The sequence below is a fragment of the Nilaparvata lugens genome, chromosome 1 (assembly GCF_014356525.2).
Source record: "Nilaparvata lugens isolate BPH chromosome 1, ASM1435652v1, whole genome shotgun sequence".
Taxonomy (NCBI): domain Eukaryota; kingdom Metazoa; phylum Arthropoda; class Insecta; order Hemiptera; family Delphacidae; genus Nilaparvata; species Nilaparvata lugens.
Window position 1 is genome coordinate 42,457,245 of NC_052504.1, and position 22,634 is coordinate 42,479,878.

At 32.5% G+C, this 22,634-nt stretch overlaps 1 protein-coding gene across 2 annotated transcripts in view; it reads left to right on the forward strand.

The window, feature by feature from the left end:
- Positions 1–22,634, forward strand: part of LOC111062075 (mannose-6-phosphate isomerase) — an 82,548-nt gene that overhangs the window by 24,942 nt on the left and 34,972 nt on the right. The gene's annotated exons all lie outside the window — the stretch shown is intronic.

Below are 22,634 nucleotides of genomic sequence, written 5' to 3' on the forward strand. Positions count from 1 at the left end.
AAACGCGGAAATAGCACGGCAATCTACTGTTTTACTGTATATTAATGATCCATTCTCTATACATACAGAATTACCCAAAAAAGCGTGACTCAATAACCGTGCTAAAAGATGAATCAAAATTTTTCCATGGGAAAGTAATATTTTTTCAGTTCTCTATACACTATTTATATTTTTGATGAAATTGACTTAAACTTATATAAAACCTGCCACTAAAACCAATATTAGAAGTTTGTAATAATTGCAGTTACTATTAAGCTGTTGTGCTTAATATGTTACAATAATTTATTGTGGTTATTGTGACTTGTCTGTCTATGTATTTTTTCAATATGTTGCTTGTGAAATTAATGCTCATAATCAATACTGGACACAACATAGAGTTTGTTCATCTAGGCTTCAAGCACTGGCACATAGGCCTATTGTTTTTTAATTGAGATTGTTATTGGAATATTCCCTATTTTGAGGATCTCATCATTCATAGTGAATTCATTTAAAGTATTACCTCAACCTTCGAAATTTTCAAATCATTATTCCTGGACCGGAAATTAAGTGACGAAGCAGTGTGTGAATTCAACACAAACCTTATTGAAACACAAACGAATTGAAACCTTAACATTTGGACAACATTAACCATTTTATCAAAGTTTTTGGATATAAATAGTACAGGCTCAGCCTAGTTCTTCCTCCAATGTTTTATTATGATTATATTGTTTTATACAATAAATGAATAAATTTCTTTGTTATTACACATAGTTACGTCTCTTTCAGTCATAAGACGTATCGGGAAGTAAGCTTTTATAATTTCATTACGTTAAAGAAAACAATTAATATGTATCACCATTTGTAACCAATGTTATAATTTTTTTTGTAAATATTGGGGGCTCCACCACTTCCCAGATAGGAAGAAGAGTTACAAAGGAGATACATAGCTGAAGATGGTAGAGCAGATATTTCTCAAATAAAAAAAAGAAATCATTCTAAGAAATACAAAATTTATTGGTTTACAATATTTAAAAAATAAATAAATTTGAAATGTATAGGCTTAATTTAAAAAGTTATATAATTTAGGCTATGAAGAAAAGGAAACAGATTATTATCGAACAAGTCTTAATTATCTTATATAAAAAGGAGTTTCTATTTATTTCAATTCGATTAATTTTTGAAAACTTTTTTTTCTTCAGCACTACAGCCCAATATGAGCTTTGGCCGCCTCCACTACAGCTCTCCACGCTTCTCGGTCCTCTGTTAATTGTCTCCATCCTCTATATCCCATTTCTTGGAGGTCGTCTCTCACTTCATCTTCCCATCTTATTCTCGGCCTTCCTATCTTTCTTCTTGAATGTAGTCTGTCCTTGAATATTATTTTAGGCATTCTGTCAAACGACAGAAAGTGGTGAGAGTCTCAAACGACCGAAAGTGGTGAGAGTCCCAAATGACCAAAAGTGGTGAGAGTCCCAAATGACCGAAAGTGATCAGTTTCCCAAACGACCGAAAACTCCTCTAGTTTGTTCTATTCTATTTTCTTTTCTCTTCTTCTCTGATTTTGCTTCTACTTCTCCATATTCCTGTAGAAATAAAAGGAAATTCAATGGGTAGGAACTTTTGTTCCTCTTCTTGAAATCTATTGGACTAGTAGTTGTGTGAACAGTAGACCTCGTTCAGTTATAAACCACAGTCTCCTCTGATACTATCCATCAGAGTAAATTCTGTCCTGTCCTGTCGTTTCGGCGAGATATTAGTGTATAAACGACCGATGGCTGTTTGGGTTGTTGTATCGACAATGCCAATAATTTGATCTAAACAGCTATGCTTCCATCTTCAAAAGCTTACCGAGTTGAAAGCAGAGAAAAGTCGGGAGAAAAGACTATGCTACTTCAAGTTATCAATTGCATGCCTCACTTCATACAATTAATAGTCCACACAACAGCTGTTTTTTCACCAAGTTACATTGAGAGCGTCAAGTTGAATTGCAAGCGTCATTGCATACAACAATATTATAATCCACTCGACACCTGATTTATGATGAACAATTCTATAGTCTGATTTTTACTATAATATTGGCGTATGAAAGAGGCTTCTTTTCCTTTTATATTATCCTCGAAATGCAAAATTTCCAAAAACCTTGTATATACGTCGACGCGCAATTTAAAAAAGAACACACCTGTCAAATTTCATGAAAATCTATTACCATGTTTGATGATTAATTGATGATCAAATTGATGAATTGATCAATTTGATGATTAAATTATTATTTTTGAGCTTTACTAACTCTTTATGTTTCAATTGTTTCTTCTTTCTTTGTATATCGTATACATAAATTTTCATACCCCTTCACTAACTTTCCTGCATCTAACTCAAATATCGTTCTCTTCTAATCTTATTAGTTATACTGAATCGTTGTGAATATTTAGTGAAGTGCGATATTATTCCCTCTTGTTTTTATTTTTAATTGTAAAGTTATCTCTATATCTATAAAAGGCTAAGCCCCGACAGACTAAAATCACACCACAGCCCAAACTACTGAGCCTAAAAACTAGAAATTTTGCACAATTGTTTATAGTAGCCTCAAAACATCCACTAAGAAAGGATTTTCAAAAAATTTGCCCCACTGAGGGAGCTGGGGCCCCCCAAAAATTTTGCACTTTTTAACCGCTCATCCCACAGCAAAGTCATGAGAAACTTTTTTGTTCAGCTACGAAAAATAATTAGATCTATGCAAAAAATTCCGATCAGGAGCACAGGGGGGTTCAGGAGAGGGCTTTTTTCAAAAACATTTATGTAAAATCACACAACAGCTAAAACTGATTGGCCTACAGACTTAAAACTTTGCACAAATATTCTTCAAACATGCTAGACGCGCACTAAGAACGGATCTTGAGATATTTTGCCTCTAAGGATTTCAAAGGAATGAAAAGGATCCTATTAAGTAAGGTTATGAACATGGTAAGGTGAACGCCATATGAAACTGAGATAATTGACACATGATATTCTAGCAAATGTTGTAATCATTGGAAAGCTTAAAATAATCTTATCAATCAGCTGATCGAATTAATTTTTCGTAAATCAAGAGCGCGAGCTTGCCATGTGTGTGTTTCATTGTTGTATTCTTGGCCAGTTTGGTTTGCGCCTTCTATCAGCTGTATATGGAGTCTCATACATTCCGATTAGAACATAGCACAGAGATTTTCATTGATTAGGAGTTTATTGTTGATTCTTTTTCCAAATTCAAATTCTATTGCCATCAAAAATCACATTGAAAACTTTCTTAATAGACAACAAGATTACAAAAGAATGTCGAACATATACCTACATTTATTTGTAGCACGGCCAGAAAAAGGCAAACCTTAGCCGTGAGTTCATTCAATATAACTTATATTATATTTTTTGTTAATATTTTGTGAATAAAAAGTACGAGTTGATGAGAGATGTGAGTAATTCCTTATATTTGATCCAAATGGTTATTCATATTGTAGTAGTCGGGGTCACTGCAATCAAAAGTTTTTTATTCTGTAGCTAATAAATTTCAAACGTATTTTTGAATTGAATTGAATTACTAAAACATATCAATTCATTGATTGTCCATGATGTATAAAGTGTCCATAGTGGAAGTGATTGAACTACTCAAAATTAATGGCTTACTGGTCCCTCATAGAATTTATAGTATTCCTGGTGATTGAGTCTGTCTTTTTTCAGCGTTGACTATTAATAATAAAGCTTTATTTACAACTAGCCTACCCGGCGAACTTCGTACCGCCAAAAGGTCAATGTATCTCATGTCACACTTGACTTTATTTGGTGAATCATGAAATTCATCTGACAATCAATATTTTTATTTACATCTCAATACGGACTTCCTATGTGCTTAGTCATGCAGCATTCATTATTCCGAAAACATATTCTACTCAATCAATTGGTAGTAATATCTATCAGTATATATATATATATATATATATATATATATATATATATATATATATATATATATATATATATATCAGTAAAGTGTTGAATTTAAAAAATAATAAAAATGGATAGGTTAAATCAGTGTTTCAGAAATGAATTAAATGTTTTCATAGTTGTTGACTGTCAATAGATGTTCCAGGAAATACGCGATGTACGATGAATCACACATAATTCCATATATCCTTTCCATCTTCCATTTTTGGATGAATATAAGCTAAGCTAAATTCAAATTTTTTAAAATTATTCTTTCATTCTTCAGTAATTAATGGATGCAATATGAACATCTCTCTTTCATGAGGTGAATATTTTTTTCCAACATTTTCCAGTTTTTCAATGATAGGGGAGTGATAATTATTATTTGTATAGGTCTTCTAAGGAACGATTATCTACAGCTGGTACCAATCAACTACACTAACTTCAACTCCAAACTACCGTTCTAATACCAGTACAAAATTTATCACAGGGTGACGTGTTTATTATACAGTAGGTAACTTCAGATGCTCAATCACATTGTCACAATATGATCTTGAATCATGATCATCTTTCCGTTCTTCGGTAGCCGCTCTGTCGACAATTTCTAAAACATAGGTCTGTGAAATGGATTAATAAATAATTATTACTAGTAGTTCTGTGAACAGTAGACCTCACGCAGTATTCTCATCCACAAGTACCTGATTGAAACTATAGACCTCATGGAAATACAGCAATAGACTGGCTTCTCCACACATCTGTATGATCACTTGTCAGCTGATTTATGATGAATAATTCTATAGTCTGATTTTCAAGGTAATATTGGCGTATGAAGGAGGCTCCTTTTTCCTTTTAGATTATCCTTGAAATGCAACATTTCCAAAAACCTTGTATATTCATCGACGCGCAATTTAAAAAGGAACATACCTGTCAAATTTCATGAAAATCTGTTACCGCGTTCTGCCGTAAATGCGCAACATGAAAACATTTAAACATTCAAACATTAAGAGAAATGCCAAACCGTCGACTTGAATCCTAGATCTCACTTCGCTCGGTCAATTATCATCCCCCCTATTAAAATTTATTTTCAGAAACCATCCCCAATATTCACACAACATATTTCCAAAGTTTCATGCCGTTATGTCAAGTAGTTTTCAAGTCTAAAGGGAACAAACAAACATACAAACACACAAACAGACATTCATTTTTATGTATATAGATTTACATTCGGCTTAAACAAAAGTCTCTCTAAATGGAGGTAGAATGATAAGGTTGACAACAATCAGTTCTGTTGTCTTAACATTTTTTTTTCAAATCATTTTCAAAAATGTCATGTAGTAATCTACTATTGTGTTTGAGACAATTCTGGCGCTATCATAGTTTCACCACTATTCTCTTCAACAGTCCTATCTCTTGCAGTCGTTAACTATATCTATAATAAAGGAAAGAGCTGGCTTATACACGTACGGGATAGGAAAATTATGTTTGACGCATCATCACGTCTAAGCTACTGGACTGAAGCTAACTTGCAATTTTGCATGTGGATTCTTAATTAACCAAGGATGGTTATAGGCCTATTTTCAATTCTTAAAAATTTCATTACGTCAAGTTTTTAGTTTGTCAAGTTTTAAAATAGATCCTTGCGGAGCACGGGTTTCTGCTAGTAGCCTATATATAGTGAGAGTAAAATCTTTCATTCACATGTTAACTCAAACCAAAAGTAAAATGGCATGCTTGGATTGGTAATATATATATATATATATATATATATATATATATATATATATATATAATATATATATATATAGATATATAAATTTTCTGAAATTATTTCCCAACAGATCTGGGACAATGTAACAGGGTTGGAGATCCCTAATGAATCTACCGAAGCCTTTATTAGTACAGTTCAATTAGCACAAAGTTCTTGTTCAATTCAAAAACCAAAAAGAGCTGAAGTAAAAAACTAAAACCCTGGATTACGGTTTCTCTTATTAACGCAATAAAAAGAAGGAATAAATTAAGTAAACTGATTATTAGACAGCCATTGCATCTACAGCTGAAACTTTACTATAGCAATTATAGAAGCACTCTAAACAGACTTTTGAAAATTACAAAAATAAACTACTACAGACATAGAGTACTAACCACACCAGAGCCGAGAAAGTTCTCGAAAACAATTAATGAGATATCTGGCAATAAAACCAAAAAAGATTCATTTCCAATTCGAAATTTCATAAATGGCAGCCAGACAGAACAGGTAGGGGTATGTTCATCAATATCTGATGTGAAAAAATCCTTTAATAATTACTTTTTGCAAGCTGGAGAAGCTCTGGCAGATGTAATTAAACAAAATAGTCAGCATTTGAACCGAACACAAAAGAATTTTCCTCCATGCAATTCAGTTTTCGTTCTGCAGCAGGTAAGTGAGGTAGATATAAAAAATTGTATTTTGGAGCTTCGTGGTGGATCTGCTCCTGGAATTGATGATATACCGGCAAGACTTCTCAAAGATAATATTGACAGCATACTCTATCCGCATACTCACATCATTAATAGAAGTTTTGCCACTGGTACTTTCCCAGATATCCTTGAATTAGCAAAGGTCATCCCTCTATATAGAACAGGGATTAAACATGAATTTAATAATTATCGTCCAATTAATCTACTCAGTTTTATATAAAAGATTATTGAGAAGTGCTTCAAGAAGCAGTTCATCGATTATCTGAAAAAGAGTAATATACTAATAAGTAATCAATTTGGATTTAGGGATAAGTAGAGGAAAATTAGTTGAATATTTGTTAACAATATGATTTTTATTTACATTAATTTTTCGTAAATCAAGAGCGCGAGCTTGCCATGTGTGTGTTTCATTGTTGTATTCTTGGCCAGTTTGGTTTGCGCCTTCTATCAGCTGTATATGGAGTCTCATACATTCCGATTAGAACATAGCACAGAGATTTTCATTGATTAGGAGTTTATTGTTGATTCTTTTTCCAAATTCAAATTCTATTGCCATCAAAAATCACATTGAAAACTTTCTTAATAGACAACAAGATTACAAAAGAATGTCGAACATATACCTACATTTATTTGTAGCACGGCCAGAAAAAGGCAAACCTTAGCCGTGAGTTCATTCAATATAACTTATATTATATTTTTTGTTAATATTTTGTGAATAAAAAGTACGAGTTGATGAGAGATGTGAGTAATTCCTTATATTTGATCCAAATGGTTATTCATATTGTAGTAGTCGGGGTCACTGCAATCAAAAGTTTTTTATTCTGTAGCTAATAAATTTCAAACGTATTTTTGAATTGAATTGAATTACTAAAACATATCAATTCATTGATTGTCCATGATGTATAAAGTGTCCATAGTGGAAGTGATTGAACTACTCAAAATTAATGGCTTACTGGTCCCTCATAGAATTTATAGTATTCCTGGTGATTGAGTCTGTCTTTTTTCAGCGTTGACTATTAATAATAAAGCTTTATTTACAACTAGCCTACCCGGCGAACTTCGTACCGCCAAAAGGTCAATGTATCTCATGTCACACTTGACTTTATTTGGTGAATCATGAAATTCATCTGACAATCAATATTTTTATTTACATCTCAATACGGACTTCCTATGTGCTTAGTCATGCAGCATTCATTATTCCGAAAACATATTCTACTCAATCAATTGGTAGTAATATCTATCAGTATATATCAGTAAAGTGTTGAATTTAAAAAAATAATAAAAATGGATAGGTTAAATCAGTGTTTCAGAAATGAATTAAATGTTTTCATAGTTGTTGACTGTCAATAGATGGTCCAGGAAATACGCGATGTACGATGAATCACACATAATTCCATATATCCTTTCCATCTTCCATTTTTGGATGAATATAAGCTAAGCTAAATTCAAATTTTTTAAAATTATTCTTTCATTCTTCAGTAATTAATGGTTGCAATATGAACATCTCTCTTTCATGAGGTGAATATTTTTTTCCAACATTTTCCAGTTTTTCAATGATAGGGGAGTGATAATTATTATTTGTATAGGTCTTCTAAGGAACGATTATCTACAGCTGGTACCAATCAACTACACTACTTCAACTCCAAACTACCGTTCTAATACCAGTACAAAATTTATCACAGGGTGACGTGTTTATTATACAGTAGGTAACTTCAGATGCTCAATCACATTGTCACAATATGATCTTGAATCATGATCATCTTTCCGTTCTTCGGTAGCCGCTCTGTCGACAATTTCTAAAACATAGGTCTGTGAAATGGATTAATAAATAATTATTACTAGTAGTTCTGTGAACAGTAGACCTCACGCAGTATTCTCATCCACAAGTACCTGATTGAAACTATAGACCTCATGGAAATACAGCAATAGACTGGCTTCTCCACACATCTGTATGATCACTTGTCAGCTGATTTATGATGAATAATTCTATAGTCTGATTTTCAAGGTAATATTGGCGTATGAAGGAGGCTCCTTTTTCCTTTTAGATTATCCTTGAAATGCAACATTTCCAAAAACCTTGTATATTCATCGACGCGCAATTTAAAAAGGAACATACCTGTCAAATTTCATGAAAATCTGTTACCGCGTTCTGCCGTAAATGCGCAACATGAAAACATTTAAACATTCAAACATTAAGAGAAATGCCAAACCGTCGACTTGAATCCTAGATCTCACTTCGCTCGGTCAATTATCATCCCCCCTATTAAAATTTATTTTCAGAAACCATCCCCAATATTCACACAACATATTTCCAAAGTTTCATGCCGTTATGTCAAGTAGTTTTCAAGTCTAAAGGGAACAAACAAACATACAAACACACAAACAGACATTCATTTTTATGTATATAGATTTACATTCGGCTTAAACAAAAGTCTCTCTAAATGGAGGTAGAATGATAAGGTTGACAACAATCAGTTCTGTTGTCTTAACATTTTTTTTTTTCAAATCATTTTCAAAAATGTCATGTAGTAATCTACTATAGTGTTTGAGACAATTCTGGCGCTATCATAGTTTCACCACTATTCTCTTCAACAGTCCTATCTCTTGCAGTCGTTAACTATATCTATAATAAAGGAAAGAGCTGGCTTATACACGTACGGGATAGGAAAATTATGTTTGACGCATCATCACGTCTAAGCTACTGGACTGAAGCTAACTTGCAATTTTGCATGTGGATTCTTAATTAACCAAGGATGGTTATAGGCCTATTTTCAATTCTTAAAAATTTCATTACGTCAAGTTTTTAGTTTGTCAAGTTTTAAAATAGATCCTTGCGGAGCACGGGTTTCTGCTAGTAGCCTATATATAGTGAGAGTAAAATCTTTCATTCACATGTTAACTCAAACCAAAAGTAAAATGGCATGCTTGGATTGGTAATATATATATATATATATTATATATATATATATATATATATTATATATATATAATATTGTTATATATAGATATATAAATTTTCTGAAATTATTTCCCAACAGATCTGGGACAATGTAACAGGGTTGGAGATCCCTAATGAATCTACCGAAGCCTTTATTAGTACAGTTCAATTAGCACAAAGTTCTTGTTCAATTCAAAAACCAAAAAGAGCTGAAGTAAAAAACTAAAACCCTGGATTACGGTTTCTCTTATTAACGCAATAAAAAGAAGGAATAAATTAAGTAAACTGATTATTAGACAGCCATTGCATCTACAGCTGAAACTTTACTATAGCAATTATAGAAGCACTCTAAACAGACTTTTGAAAATTACAAAAATAAACTACTACAGACATAGAGTACTAACCACACCAGAGCCGAGAAAGTTCTCGAAAACAATTAATGAGATATCTGGCAATAAAACCAAAAAGATTCATTTCCAATTCGAAATTTCATAAATGGCAGCCAGACAGAACAGGTATGTTCATCAATATCTGATGTGAAAAAATCCTTTAATAATTACTTTTTGCAAGCTGGAGAAGCTCTGGCAGATGTAATTAAACAAAATAGTCAGCATTTGAACCGAACACAAAAGAATTTTCCTCCATGCAATTCAGTTTTCGTTCTGCAGCAGGTAAGTGAGGTAGATATAAAAAATTGTATTTTGGAGCTTCGTGGTGGATCTGCTCCTGGAATTGATGATATACCGGCAAGACTTCTCAAAGATAATATTGACAGCATACTCTATCCGCATACTCACATCATTAATAGAAGTTTTGCCACTGGTACTTTCCCAGATATCCTTGAATTAGCAAAGGTCATCCCTCTATATAGAACAGGGATTAAACATGAATTTAATAATTATCGTCCAATTAATCTACTCAGTTTTATATAAAAGATTATTGAGAAGTGCTTCAAGAAGCAGTTCATCGATTATCTGAAAAAGAGTAATATACTAATAAGTAATCAATTTGGATTTAGGGATAAGTAGAGGAAAATTAGTTGAATATTTGTTAACAATATGATCTTGAATCATGATCATCTTTCCGTTCTTCGGTAGCCGCTCTGTCGACAATTTCTAAAACATAGGTCTGTGAAATGGATTAATAAATAATTATTACTAGTAGTTCTGTGAACAGTAGACCTCACGCAGTATTCTCATCCACAAGTACCTGATTGAAACTATAGACCTCATGGAAATACAGCAATAGACTGGCTTCTCCACACATCTGTATGATCACTTGTCAGCTGATTTATGATGAATAATTCTATAGTCTGATTTTCAAGGTAATATTGGCGTATGAAGGAGGCTCCTTTTTCCTTTTAGATTATCCTTGAAATGCAACATTTCCAAAAACCTTGTATATTCATCGACGCGCAATTTAAAAAGGAACATACCTGTCAAATTTCATGAAAATCTGTTACCGCGTTCTGCCGTAAATGCGCAACATGAAAACATTTAAACATTCAAACATTAAGAGAAATGCCAAACCGTCGACTTGAATCCTAGATCTCACTTCGCTCGGTCAATTATCATCCCCCCTATTAAAATTTATTTTCAGAAACCATCCCCAATATTCACACAACATATTTCCAAAGTTTCATGCCGTTATGTCAAGTAGTTTTCAAGTCTAAAGGGAACAAACAAACATACAAACACACAAACAGACATTCATTTTTATGTATATAGATTTACATTCGGCTTAAACAAAAGTCTCTCTAAATGGAGGTAGAATGATAAGGTTGACAACAATCAGTTCTGTTGTCTTAACATTTTTTTTTTCAAATCATTTTCAAAAATGTCATGTAGTAATCTACTATAGTGTTTGAGACAATTCTGGCGCTATCATAGTTTCACCACTATTCTCTTCAACAGTCCTATCTCTTGCAGTCGTTAACTATATCTATAATAAAGGAAAGAGCTGGCTTATACACGTACGGGATAGGAAAATTATGTTTGACGCATCATCACGTCTAAGCTACTGGACTGAAGCTAACTTGCAATTTTGCATGTGGATTCTTAATTAACCAAGGATGGTTATAGGCCTATTTTCAATTCTTAAAAATTCATTACGTCAAGTTTTTAGTTTGTCAAGTTTTAAAATAGATCCTTGCGGAGCACGGGTTTCTGCTAGTAGCCTATATATAGTGAGAGTAAAATCTTTCATTCACATGTTAACTCAAACCAAAAGTAAAATGGCATGCTTGGATTGGTAATATATATATATATATATATATATATATATATATATATATATATATATAATATATATATATATATATATATAATATTGTTATATATAGATATATAAATTTTCTGAAATTATTTCCCAACAGATCTGGGACAATGTAACAGGGTTGGAGATCCCTAATGAATCTACCGAAGCCTTTATTAGTACAGTTCAATTAGCACAAAGTTCTTGTTCAATTCAAAAACCAAAAAGAGCTGAAGTAAAAAACTAAAACCCTGGATTACGGTTTCTCTTATTAACGCAATAAAAAGAAGGAATAAATTAAGTAAACTGATTATTAGACAGCCATTGCATCTACAGCTGAAACTTTACTATAGCAATTATAGAAGCACTCTAAACAGACTTTTGAAAATTACAAAAATAAACTACTACAGACATAGAGTACTAACCACACCAGAGCCGAGAAAGTTCTCGAAAACAATTAATGAGATATCTGGCAATAAAACCAAAAAAGATTCATTTCCAATTCGAAATTTCATAAATGGCAGCCAGACAGAACAGGTAGGGGTATGTTCATCAATATCTGATGTGAAAAAATCCTTTAATAATTACTTTTTGCAAGCTGGAGAAGCTCTGGCAGATGTAATTAAACAAAATAGTCAGCATTTGAACCGAACACAAAAGAATTTTCCTCCATGCAATTCAGTTTTCGTTCTGCAGCAGGTAAGTGAGGTAGATATAAAAAATTGTATTTTGGAGCTTCGTGGTGGATCTGCTCCTGGAATTGATGATATACCGGCAAGACTTCTCAAAGATAATATTGACAGCATACTCTATCCGCATACTCACATCATTAATAGAAGTTTTGCCACTGGTACTTTCCCAGATATCCTTGAATTAGCAAAGGTCATCCCTCTATATAGAACAGGGATTAAACATGAATTTAATAATTATCGTCCAATTAATCTACTCAGTTTTATATAAAAGATTATTGAGAAGTGCTTCAAGAAGCAGTTCATCGATTATCTGAAAAAGAGTAATATACTAATAAGTAATCAATTTGGATTTAGGGATAAGTAGAGGAAAATTAGTTGAATATTTGTTAACAATATGATTTTTATTTACATTAATACAGAAACTTCTATACATTCTGAAAGAAAATAATAGTGCAAAGAAAAAAGAATACAATTAACAGAGGTTGAGATACATAGTCAAACTTCAAATAATTTGTATGAAATGTAGTCCACCTGCATTTTTCAGAGAAAAATTGGGTAAAGATTTGTTAACATTATGCTTTTTATTCACATTAATACAGAAACTTCAATACATTCTGAAAGAAAATACAAATGCAAAGAAGAAAGAATACAATTAACAGAGGTTGTGAAGCATAGCCAAACTTCAAATAATTTGCTTGTAATGCTAATTCTCCTTCTTCTTCTCCTTCACCTTCTTCTTCTCCTTCTCCCTCATCTCATTCTTCTCCTTTTTCTCCTCCTCCTTCTCCTTCTCCTTATTCTCCTTATCCTCCCTCTTCTCATTCTTCTCATTTTCTCCTTCTCCTTATTGTCCCTCTTATCATTTTCCCTTCTCCTTCATCCTCCTTCTCCCTCATTCTCCCTCCCTGTAGATGCATAACAATATAATTATCTATAGTTATTACAAATTGCTTTTTTCATATCATATACAGTTCAATAATTATTTTCTTAGTCTATATTATGTAAATTCATCTATAATTTTTCTGTATTGTAAGCTATTGTATATAAGCTTTTAAGCCAGTGTATATTGTAATCTACATAAATAAAGTACTCAATCGAACAATTAATCAATCAATCTTATCATTCTTCTCCTTCTTCTCTTTCTTCTTCTTCTTCTTCTTCTTCTCATTCGTAATACTGCGAATAGATAAATAAATAGACTATGAAGAAAAATGTAATGAAGTTTCTTCTCCTTCATTCTCTTCTTCTTATTCATCATCATCATCTTCACCTTCTTCATCACCTTCTTCTTCTCCTTGGTCTTCTCCTTCTTCTTCTCTTACATATTAATTTTATTGTGCGTTAAGAACATAAACTTGATTCTCCTTCATGACTTTGTTGACATTTCTCATTCACTACCTCCATTTCAAATGATGGGCAGTGGCAATAATAATAAAAAGCTATTGATGTATTGTTTAATGAAGAACTGTTTCTTGACTTTAAATAGGATTAATCGGATTCGATTTGAATACATATAATATATAATTTTATATATATATATAATATAAAATTATACATATATATATTTTTTATACATATATATATAATTATACTATATAATTTGACTTTAAATCGGATTCGCTAAAAATATATATTCTATTCACCGAGAAATAAAAGTCGATGTCAACTTATAGAGAGTTTGGTGTATGCCCTTATGTCTAGTGAATGCATACTTCGGAATGTATATTTCCGCTCGAAGGCATGTTTATATTCCATATATAGCTCATTTCATGTTTACATTCCATATATAGCTCATTTCATGTTTACATTTCATTTATATAGTTTTTTCTGTGGAAAAAAATTTTCTGTAGCACTAAGGCTAATAGAAATTAGTTCAAAATCAAACCGATATTAATTTGGTTGTTCTTCTAAATACTCAGTCATCGCCCAGCACTCGAAGGAGTCGGTACGTGTTCTTACTTACGTCTCATTTCGTTCTTAAAACGTTGCTCTTAGTCAAATATGGATACAATCCCGTGCGGAACAGTAGTATTGTATACCAAAGAAAATTATTTATACAAATGTAATAAAACAAAACATGGAGTGAAATATTTGAGATGTTCGAACACCGTGTGTCTCAGCCGTGGGACGTACCAGGACGGCAATGAATTTCATCCTTCAATACACAACCACTCCCCGGATGAAGTTGATATCGAACTGAGAAGGTTTTTTTTCTTAGTTATTCTGAAATATAGAAGAACATAATTAGTTATTCTAATTGCATTCAATCTTTATTCTCATTGATTAATTGTTTATACTTTGTAAAATTTGTTGAATAATTAGCATTACCGTCGTTTAATGTAAATTAGTGTATAAGCCAGTAAATATTGTAACATACATAAATAAAGAAATCTAATCTAATCTAATCTTCCTCTTTATCATATCCTCTATCATAGCAGTCAAAAATTGAAACTTTCCACGTTCATCCATCTTGTCCACGATGATGTTTTTCAAAATGTAAGACTCGATGAGTTCTTTCATAATGAGACTTGAACTAAAAAAATCGGTCGAGAAACCAAGGAGGAGTTGAGGTCTCAAAATCAAGTCCGCCAATTCATTTAGAGATAGGCAACACGCACTACAAGCTTGTAAATCAAGTAGATTTAGAAGTATTCTATTTTTTCTCATTCGATCGAATTAATGAAATATTGAAACTGGAACGTTCTCATCCAGCCGAATCCCAAATGATAGAAAACTTTACGAATTTTCCCAATCGACAGAAAACGTTGTTTGTTGCATTGAGCCGAAAGTGGTGACAGTCCCAAACGACAGAAAGTGTTGAGAGTCCCAAACGACCGAAAGTGATAGGTTTCTCAAACGACAAAAAGTTTCTCTAGTTTGTCGCAAATGACAGAAAGCGTTCTGCCAATGGGGAAAAAAGTAGTTTTCGGCCGTTTGGGAAAATACAGCGTTTCGGTCGTTTGGGATTCTGTCAATTGGGACCCTACGAGAGTCTTTGGGTGTTCGGAGGAGCGGCACAAAAGAGACTGTCTCGAAAAAGTGGGAAAATCTAATTTGAAAATGCCGGCTGGTGGGGAGACTGGAAAGTTCCACCACTCTGAAGCTCTGTGATTTTTCATTCAGTCAGCGCAATTTGGCTTTCTAGTGATCCTGATTTTATTATTGAAAATTAAAAAGGAAAATAAATTTAAATTTTAATGTTCTTGAGGAGTTGTCGAAACCCATGGTTTTTGACATCTCCCCCTCCTTCGCTTTGACAGCCGACTCTGGCTGTCCATTCTGGTCGTTTTTATACAACTTCTAGTTTTTTACAAAGTATAGAGTATTCCTAGCAAACATGTAAAGTATTAGATGCACAAAAACATTGGATAATCAATTTGATAATGAAAATTTCTAAGAATTGAAATATTATTGAAACTATATATGTCATACTTTGTAATCAATACACTACTAAGATGGAAACCAACTACAAAATCAAAATTATTATAATTAAATTCTAAAAATTAATAGCATAAAAGTTCTTAGACAAAGAAAAATTCAAACACTATGAGATACTTCGTATTGTAGAACTACAATTTTATTATATACATTATTTCAAGTAAAATAATCATTGAGTACATTCAATACTCGACAAATCCTTGAGTGCATTCTATACTCATTAAATTCAATTCTCATACTCAATACAGTATTTTTCCAGCATAATTCAATAGGTTTTCTATTCCTATTCTTGATTTTATCTTATTCTGTATATGCATTACAACATTATTTCATTATTTTTCTTATTCTAACTTCAATAGACATATACTATGCTATACTTCTATACTCCAATAGACTTTTTTTTAAATATACATCAAAAGGATATAACACAAAATATCAAATCATGAAACAATGCTCTTGACATACAAAACACATTAAAATAAGAAATCCTATTTTTATAACACATCATTAGCTTTGAACACATTCAAATTAAAAAATTAGTACTATGTATAGATCTACTGTGATATATAATTTTCTTTCATTCAACTTTTCTATTAATCTGTGCAATATAATCTTTTCAATCTCTTTATTTTTTTACATTTCGTGCAAAGATATATAGTAGGTCGTGCCAACGCTTGAATACGTATAGCCATTGCATAAATTTTCCACAAGGCTATTAGGGCCAACAGTGTGAGTAAGATCAACCAAACAAAAATGAAATACTTCATGAAAGATGCAGAATCTAACACACATCCTGCCATGAGGAAGGTAACTCCACTTTCTTGAAAGTATCTGTTGAAAAGTGATTGTGGATAAATAACGTTGGAATACTCATGTGCCAATCATCATTAAAAATATACGAAAAATTGGCAAAATTCGTGTTTTGAAGCGGTTTGAAATGATTTATTTTAATTGATTCTACATTGAGCCAATGGAGAGGAAGGAAATGATTGAGGATTGAAAGGGTAGATGTTCTTGAATCACAAGGAAAGGTAGTGCGAATCAGAGTCATAGTTCCCATTTGTAGGGAGCAATGACAGGGCAGCATAATGTGTGTTGTCCCCGGTAAATCCGTTTGAAGTTCTTGTTGAACCGTGCCATTGCAAACAATCTTTGTATTAGGTCGGATGCTCGAGATGTAGAAACTTGTTGGTTTCTCTTCAACAATGAAAGTGGTGTTTTTATCAATTTCTCAAGTAAATTGACAAAATTTTTGAAGTTCGCCCAGAGTTGATGATGATATAAGATGGGATGCGCATGTGGAAGTGAGGTCATCGGATTGTTGGAGTCTTGGAATGTAGCATAATCTCGTTGTTTCTGGATTGCATTGTTCTAAGTGGTTATCGGTGATCACAGCTGTCCGATTCTGACTTTTAGCTATGAATAGTTTCTTCTTCTTCAACATACATTTTTTTCCTTTCCAAGTTAATGGAGTCGGGATGTAGGCGAATAATCTTATTTCTTCATTTTTTTGTGATTTTGATTGTCACCTCTATTGTTTCTTTTATGAAATTACAACGTGTAAGTTTCAAGCTGTAATAATGTTGTAGTTAGTGGTATTGTTAATCTGTCCTTTGATGTTAATTTTTCTTGTAGTACTGTTAAATCTTGAAGTAGAATGCTTCTGCTGACTAAATTTTGTGGAAGCAGTCCCAATTTACATTGTGTTTTAACTGATTTGATGAATTGAAGGCGGGCTAGTAGATGTATCTGCGTGAATAGATGGAAAAAGTATTCTATCATGTGGTCGATTATAGTTTTCTCTTGATTTTTCTGTATTCTCATTAGAACTTCGTTTATCTGGACTTGTAAGCTGTGGTACGAGTTGTGTACTTGATTGGATAATATGTTCTTTGTGAAATCAGTCAAGTTTTCAGTTACTTCTACCAGATCTTTGTGGTCGTCATGGACGATATCCTGGAAGGCATTCAGGTGGTCTGCAATCGTCTTCTCGTTGAACGTGAGTGTGTGGAGCTCGGAGTCGGTCGCTGTTCCACAACAAAAGTTTAGGACGTCTCTAATAACTTCAATTGCTCTTTTATTTCTCGATTTGCCTGATTTTGTTCTGTTTCTTGTGCCGAAGTCATCATCTTCGTCTTCGTGGAGGATTATATCATTTGTTAGAAGATAGAGTTGCTTAATGGCCTTTATTAGTTCTCAATCATCGTCGTCACATTTTGGATGCTGGACTTTTCTCTGTTCTTGGAGTTCGATATTATTTGATGGGAAGGTAGATTGGTAGGATAAAGGGATGGATGCTTCATACAAGAATTTGTGAGGGATCTCTTTGAAAATTATACTGGAAAATATTTTAGTTGGCCTTATTGATTCACTCTGAAATAATAACATTAGAAAGAAGATAGATATCTTGATAGTCATTTTTTGATTTAAAGATATTATAAACTATTAATCAAAGTTTTGTATTATTTATATAAAGAATTATTTTTGGTTGGTTGTTTTTATAAATGATTACTCACTGTTTGGGAAGAACCTGTTATTGGAATTTAATCATTAAATTAAAACAATGAACATAAAGTTTGCTGAAAATTGAAAAGGTCTTACAAACAAATAAACTATTTAATATTCTATCAAAATAACATAGAATATAGAGATACTATAATGTCAACAAGTTAAGTATGAAAATCATGTAGGAATTTAATAGATCTCAAATAGGTTTCTCTCGCACTGCCGGAATCTTGATGGACAAGGACGAAGATCCTCCTGCTCGGGCAATTGTGTGAGGGACAAGGGAGGGAATTTTCCCTCCTCTAGGTCACGGCTCCGCTCTCGTTTATGGAATGACCCACCGCAACGGTAGACTGCAACGTAGACCTTGTACGTGTCCTAACTCGCAAGTTCAGCGGTTTTCAAGTCAATGAAGTCGGCCGTTATTGTAGTCTTTCTGATGGATAGAAATACTATTGTTATTTACATGAAAAACTAATTGTCATTACTATTTCCATGTGCAGAAATAATACTGTACATCAGTTACATTTCAGTCAATCATAGAAAGTAAACAGATATACATTCATTTGATTAAATATGCATATCAATTTTATTTTCTATATAACTACTATAGTGCCAGCTGCTTCCTGGAATGATCCTAAAAAATTTGTACACATCCTATAGTAGAATTTCTAAAATCTAAGGAATAATATTAATACATTTTATTTTGCTCTGATTTTATTCCGCTTCTGGTGGAATGATCTTGAGAGAAATTACTATACACATTCTATTCTAGAATTTTAGACATCTTAAAGAAAAATTAATTTACATTGCATATCATAATGTCCTAACCCATAAATTACAAATCTCAATATATTATGATTATATCACTGAGCTTTTACTTCTTTATAAATCGGGATAGTTTACTCTATGTAATTAACTGACTCCCTTGAATGATACTTTTCCAATCTCCATAAATGTGTATTATTTCGGGAGAATGTTTTCCCCTACGATTAGTAATCACTTCAACATTTTGAGGACTTATTTGTGTGACTACCGTAAAGAGACCTTTATATGGATTGTTTAGCTTTGTATCAGGCTGTGTTTGAGGGTATTGGATTAAAACCTTATCACCTTCTTTGAATTGGATTTGTTTTATTTTCTTATCGAAATTTTTGTACTTGAGCATTACTTAATATTTCTGGCAGAGAATCTCTGATTTCCAGAAGATTCTTCAGAATTTGAGCCCTTTCAGTACCGGTCGGTGCAGCCGGTAGGATTTCTATGTCTAAATAGCTGAGAGGGTGGAATTCATGAAGCAAGTAGAAGGGTGAATAGCCTAACGATGCCTGTTCTGCTGTGTTATAAGCAAAACATGACGAATATTCAAGTGCCAATTATTATGCTTGTCATTAGAATAGCATCTTAGCATATTCATTAGGGTGGAATTATATCTTTCAGTCACTCCCTGTGTACTTGGCATATAGGGGGACCAAAATTTTTGAGATATTCCTTATGAGAGACACAGCTGTTTCAAGAGTTCTGAATTGAAATTCGTCCCATTGTCCGAATGAATGTTTCGGGGTAATCCATAAAGGGATGCAAAATTCAAAATAAATTTTGCTGTATTTTTGGCATCTATAGCCGTTGTTGGTTCACAATATGCGAAACGAGAGTAGTATAAATTTGGGGCTTCTGGGACATTATTCCAGGAGTAAGTATGTTCCAGAAGCTCCCATCAACCAGGAGTAAGTATGTTCCAGAAGCTCCCATCAACCAGTAGTAAGTATGCTCCAAAGTATCTATCAACCAGAATTAAGTATGTTTCAACTCAACGTAACCTAATCTAACCTAACCTAACCAGAATTAAGTATGCTTCAATTCAACCTAACCTAATCTAACCTAACCTAACCCAAATTAACCTATAAGGGGTTTCTAGGACATCTTAAGAAGAGCCTCCGAGAGTTGGCTTGTATCATCTGGAGTAAAACCTAAGACATCTTAAGAAGAGCCTCCAAGAGTTGGCTTGTATCATATGAAGTTAATATAAACTTATGTTTCTAAAGGTTTCCAAGATATAGTCTCCCAGAGTTGGGGGTATTACATTTTCAAATTTTTCTTGTACCTATCATATGTATGCTCCTCCATCCTAATATATAAGAGGTTAATTAGACATCTTAAGAAGTGCCTCTTGGAGTTGGGTATTACATTCATGTCATCAAAGAGTTTAGAGCAGACTTGCTTCATCTCAAAATGGGTGTGACAAAGTAATTGGTTTGAATCTCAATTCAATATTATTGACTTTTAATTAGAAGACTTGTATCATCCACAAAAGGGATGTGACGTGTTTCATCCACAAAAGGAATGTCTCTCAAAATGGGTGTACCTGAGTAATTGGATTGAAACCTAATTTAGCCTTATTGGCTTTTAATTAACAGACTTGTATCATTTACTAGGAGAATGTGACATGTTTGTTCACAAAAGGAATGTCTCAGTAATTGGCATGTTTTCAACAGCATTCAGCTTCATTTTGCTTGATTCCTCTTATTCACTGTCTCTTTTTCCAATGCTTCATAATCATTTTAATCAGAAACCTGGTTAAGGTTAGATGAATCTTATTGCTATTTATTTTACCAGCATCAAATTATAGCTGTATATATATCTTGAGTTACAGTATATAAGTTAACCAAATCCTTTGAATTTTCATCACATCAAGTTGGTTCAATCTGTTGACAATATCAATAGAGAAATTCCAACTGTGATTCTTCCCCTTCAATTTACAGGATAAGTTGGCTTTTTTCATTCTCATTGATGCATTTATTATTCTTATGTTTTTTGGATATGTCAATACAGGTCTTAGGACACTGTCATTAAGTAGAATAATAATGTAGATTCTAGAACACTCACATTTTTTCCATAATTATTCTATTGTGGGAAGGTAGAATGATGAAAAAATTGAACAATCAGTTTTTTAAAATATTTTATTTATCTTCATGAATATACAAGTATACAAGTAAATATATCTCAATAGAATAGAATGTACAAGCTGGTTTCAAACATTTATTTGATCATCTTCATCATAGAATAGAATATAGGAGCTCTCTTCAAAATTACCTCTTATATAATCATTTGTTGAGTAATATTTCACACCTGACATTGTTGCTACTCCTTTAAGGGCCATTTGCACAATGTAAGTTTAAGCTAAAGCTTAAACCAAATCTGGATTTTTTTGTTTAAACTAAAATTCTGTTTGCACAGTATCATTTTAAACTCTGTATTGAGTTTAAACTCTGGGAAAGTTTAAACCTCCAAAGCAGGAGGTTTAAACCAAATAATTTGGATTAACTTGAAATCTGTAAAGATTTGATGGGGAAACAGCTGATAGTAAATTATTTTTTGGCAGTTGTTTTTAATGCTTCTGTAGACAATAATTATTATTAATTTAGGTTATAGTGAATCATTATTTGAATGTAAAAATAATTGTAATGGAGGAATTGATAGAAGTTTTCAATGCAATTGATAAAGATGACATGAAGACATTTTGAAACTGAGAAAAATTGGGCAAAAAACAAATAATTTAAATTTCTGGGATAGAGAATTTTTTTAACGGTTTTGCTTGAGTACAGCAACTGCCAATTTAGTATTTTGATTGAATAAACCACTTGATAGAGATTGAGACAATTTTTAACAGTGGTCTTCAATCAGAAAACATGTTTTTAATAACACATAACTGAGATATATTGCTTTTGAGAGATTTCTAATAAACGAGAAAGACTGTAGTAGATTCATGCGTAACAAAATAACTTTTTTATCTTACATTCTAAAATATATTTTCTGGTGCCAACTAAACATAAGTTTTTAAAGAATTTCTTGATTGCTTTTCAAACTTCTATAACCGTACAGCTTACTAACAGCTCTGTGGATTTTGAACAAAAACAAGAAAATATTAAAATAGTAGCTACATAACCTTAATTTACTGATGGTTTGTAAACAAATAACAAATGTCCTGTAAAAATCAGCCTTTCTGATATTATAAACGATGACATTCTATTACCAACTTAACACTAAACTAGTTTAACTTAAACTGGATTAACTTAATTGAGTTTAGCAATCTATACTGTGCAAATGGCCCTAAGATAACAAACCCCATCAGTTCCATCACCAGTTTGTGTATGAGAGCTACAAGGATGAGCATTATATATATTTATCAAAAGAGCAGTTTCACCTATTTGTCCTTTTTGAAGTCCGAACTCATTAACCCATTCTCTAAGATAATCGGAAGTGAATTCAGAAAATGAATTTTTTTTCCAATTAAAATAGATCTTAGATCTCCACATTAAAACTCGCACCAATAGTATTGGTTTGGATCATTGGATTCTATTATCACTTTTATATTCTCATTACCTGGTATTATTCTTATTAATCAGGTACATTTTTTA